The following is a 4,306-nucleotide window of genomic DNA, read 5'->3' as shown; positions in this document are numbered from 1 at the left end:
CGTGGACGGTCGCGGCGGCGGCCGTGGGTGGGCCGTGCACGCGTCGTCCTAGGCCATCGCAGTAGCAGAGCACAGCGGTGACAGCACCGTGGGCATCTGCTCCTAGCGTGTCCCCTCGATTGTCCCCGCTCGAGAGTGTCGGGCTGAGGGTGTGGCCGTGCTCCCTGACGCTTGCGACACGCTGCTGCAGGGCTGGCATCAGGACAGATGCTCATTGTTGCTATGAGGCTGACCTGGGCTCCAACCCTTGCCTCTAAAATCATCTTTTCCTGTAGAACTTTCGAGCGCGCTTCCGTCTGATCTTTCTGGCGGCCGTGCCGTCGTCTCAGAGGCCTGTCACTGGGGATCAGTCGTTAATCGCTAAAACTACTAACTTACCGCCTAAAAATGTAATACGAAGGGCACAGAATGCAAAACGGAGGACTCGGGCCTTTGCCAGTAACGCCAGGGGAGACGTCACGCCGGTCCTTCTCCTCTGGGCCTGTGTCCCCATCAGCGCAGTTATCTCTAAGTGTCCGCAGGGCGGAAGCTGCGTGCCGGCCGCCGGCCCCCGCCTCACACCTGCCTTCGCTCGGTCACTACCTGACGCTCTTAGGAAGCGGCTGCGGCACCGGCGATCATCTTTCACACGACACATTTCACTGACACACACCGAGTAGTTTGCCCAGCGCTTTCCATGCACTTGCGTGGCCGACGATGCATTTTCATGCATGTAGCCAGGCAGCACAATCCTGCGCTCTTAAACATTAAGCCCCGTCCCCTAAAATGACGGGCAGCTTTAAAAGACCCCTCTCTTACGCTTTCCAACTTTGGAACTTTCTGACGCTGTTTAAGGAAAGAGGCCTGTTTGCCGCGTTTGACTCAGGGCCTTGTACACGGTTCTGTATGGAGAGGACAAAGGCAGGACCGCTGACCGCGAGCGCAGCGGGGTGGCCACATCGTTATCTCCCCTTGTCTTCTGTGCTTTTTGTTCTGCAGAGGGTTCAAAATGGCCGACTGCAGCAGGCTGGACACACCCTTCTTGTTTTGCCTGATCTGGGATCTGGCTCACGCTTCCACGCAACCGACCGCTTGCTGCAGGAGAAATTTTTTTCTTACCCATTCATATTTTCCTGTGTTAATACAGATGTCCGCAAATAAAGGAAAGGTTGTTGCTTTTTTTTTTTCTTACACTGAAATACTGAAAAAAACCTGCATTGCTCTTATTATTCGGCTGGAATAGAATTCGAGGTACAATTACCACATCAAAGGGTAGGAACGTTTTTAACACTCAACGTATATTGCCACATTTCTCCCACAAAAGGTTGTACCGGTTTTTACTCACAAGGCTGTAGTATTTGTTTTTTAGAAAAAGCATTTTATGGATAAAAACCAGTATTATTTAGTTTCGCATTTCTTTGCTTATTAGTGAGTTTGGATTCTTTTTTTCCTCCACGTATTTCTTAGCAGTTTTGTTTTCTTTCATGTGGTGATAGCTCATGATTTATCTGAGTTGCAGTTTTACTTTATGCTTATTATTATCACCTGAATGTGTTCTGTGACTAAAGGTTATTACCCAGATTTCTGTAATGTTATAAATATATACTACAGGTTATTATTTGCCTTTTAATTTTTCTTTTCAAATTTTTGCTTAGTTGAGATTTGAAATCATGTGGTCAAATCTCTATCTTTTGTGACTTTTCTTCCATTGTTTACATTTGGCTAGTTCCCTCATTCTACAAATTTGGTAAATGTCCATTGTAGCTTTGTCTAAGGATAACCATCAAGTATGAGGAAAAACCCATAATTTCACTACCCGGAGATAACCAGTGTTAATAAACGTGTTCGCTTCTTTTCATTCTTCATTTCCTACAGTTGCTCATCTGTTTGTAGTATTTATATCGTGTTTCGTGTTTCACATTATAACATGCATTTCTCCGTGTTAAATATTCTTTGTAATTATCATGTAATGGTTCCAGGATATTTTGTTGTATGGCAGTAGTTTAAGAATTTCAGCATTTAAAATTGTGGAATGAATGTCTTTTCATTTAGTTTTTATTGTTTACTTTGAGTTCTTTATAGATTAGAATTCCAGATTTAGAATTACTCGTTAGAAAGTGTGAACATTATAAACACTAGCCATAATGGCGTTCCAGAAAATTATGTCAGTTTTAGTACCCAGTCATTTAGGTATCTAAAACAAATTTTTGCTAAAACTTTTTATGTGAGAGAATGGTATGTTGGCTTTGCGATACATTCTGTCATTGGTGAGGCTGGACTCTCGAATGCTGTTAGCTCATTTCCTCACGTGAACTATTCAGTTAGAGTCAGAATGTTATCTCTTGGTCAGAGCTGTATTACGTGCTCTGTATAAGGATGTGTTGCACATACACCCCTGGCATGTTTGTTGCCATCGAGTCCGAAGAAAGTTTTGCGATGCCAGAGACAGCTGCCCAGTGGAACGCGTGTCAGACTCTTGGTAGCCAATTGGAGATAACGTTTGTTTGTCCTTAAATAGGGAGCCATTTCTTTGTATCCAAAAGAAAAGCACAGCAGGGCTGCTCCCTGGCTGTGAGTGTGGGAAGAAGACATGGCAAAGTTTTGTCCCTAATGAGAAACGCACTTAGACAAAACACAAAACTGTAGTCCCCTCTCCTGCCTCCGTTCAGGCCCTGAACTTATTTTGAGTGATGCAGGGGAGGATGTGGATGTAATGTGATGTCCACAATTACAGGTAACGCTGAGGTCTTCGGGGATGTAGAATACTCACAGGCACAGACCGCAACGTTGGAGAAGGCCGATACTTAGCGGAGTGAACCGTGGAGGCAAGAGCCGCCTGATGGCTTGAGGGGGAAAGTAGTGGCTCAGAGACATCCGGTCCCAAGACAGGGATCTGGGTTTAAATGGCAACAACTCAGTGATGTCCTCAGCTCTCATTGCTGGTGCTGAGACGAGCCATTAGAAACCTAGGCCTTATTGGTAACAGTATGGGATGCAGAGAACCTCATCCTGTCTTTGTTTGAAACCATCTGGACCGAATGACTAGTTAACACTAGATCTCAAGGAGTCTCTCGGATCCCTCGGCACATTTGGGAAAGGGCGTGGGAAGGCCGTTACCTCTCTGAGTCGTTTTCGTTATAATATCTCTGTGATTTAGATGAGAGACTCTGAAAGGTCTTCAGGGACCGTGGGGAAGGGCGCGGTGTCTTACTCTGCTTTCCTGAAGCTGGGTCTGCGATTTCCGGATCAGAGAATCTGTTTCATTGATATTTATTAAGTCGAGCTTTCTAAAGTCTCCCCGCCGTGTGAGCTGTATATTAGCTCTGTTATGCTTAACACTGAAACTTGAAAATCGTTTCGATGAAGAGGTTGTTGGGTTTCGAGGTGCAGAGCGAGCCGTCACTTCACGGCTTTTTCGTTCTTTATGGCTCCTTGCTGTCTAGCGGTACCGGGTGAGTCCAGTGAGTTGCGAGCTCCCATGTTTGAGCACTTTGCTAGTTACAGATGCTGAACCAGGCTCGCGCGCGTGGTAGGGAGGTTGACACGTGTAATAAGCAAAGCACAGTGAACAACGAAGCGTGCGTTTGGAGGAGGCGGCTGGCGGGGTCCTTCACTGTCCCCTTCACCTGTCTGTGCAGCGGAGTCCGTGCCGGCGTCTGGTTCCCGAGTTCAGTCTGTGATGGGCGGTGAGGCAGAGCCAGGGTTTTTGAAATCGCCTACGACCATATAACCTTTGATTTCTACAGTTCGTTCCTCCCGTCTCTTGATGTTACAGCCAGCGGCAGCCTGGGGCGGCACCGCCCGGAAAGAAATGTGACATAGGCCATTATGATACAGCCTGATAAGTGTTACAGCACTTACCAGGTTGTATCGTAACTGTCCGTGCATTTGTCTCTCTCCCTCCCTCTGTCGCCTGTTAGGCTGTGACTCCTCGAGGGCGGGGCAGTGTAGCATCGTCATCTCCAGAGCTCAGCCTGGCACATTCGTAGGCCTCAGTAAGTGTTTATTGGACGGCTGAATGAATGGCTCGCCAACAAACCTTAATCGTGCGCCTGCTAACGTGATCCGCACGGGCTCTGGAGTGTCCACTGCTTCAACATGCGTGTGGTCAGAAAGTTGCTATTCCTGTCTCGTGTTTACATCTATTCTCAAGATTTTCTCCTGAGAGAAAGCGATTTTTCTGTTCGGATTTCAGTCCTCGCTATTTACAGAGGTGGCTACTGCTGTTAACGGCTGACAGTCTCCTCCTTGGTGGGACTGTCATCATCACTGCCCGGGGCTTGCTAAATGGCTCCTGTTTGTAGACTCGTACCCCCTACTCCTGAGG

The 4,306-nt window shown here is 47.3% G+C and overlaps 1 long non-coding RNA gene across 8 annotated transcripts in view; it reads left to right on the top strand.

The window, feature by feature from the left end:
- The window catches only part of LOC107196028, a 57,924-nt gene that overhangs the window by 886 nt on the left and 52,732 nt on the right, over positions 1–4,306 (top strand). The window lies entirely within an intron of this gene.

The sequence above is a fragment of the Pteropus alecto genome, unplaced genomic scaffold, assembly GCF_000325575.1.
Source record: "Pteropus alecto unplaced genomic scaffold, ASM32557v1 scaffold587, whole genome shotgun sequence".
Taxonomy (NCBI): Eukaryota; Metazoa; Chordata; class Mammalia; order Chiroptera; family Pteropodidae; genus Pteropus; species Pteropus alecto.
Note: the sequence above shows the minus strand (reverse complement) of the source record. Positions and strands in the feature narration are given on the sequence as shown.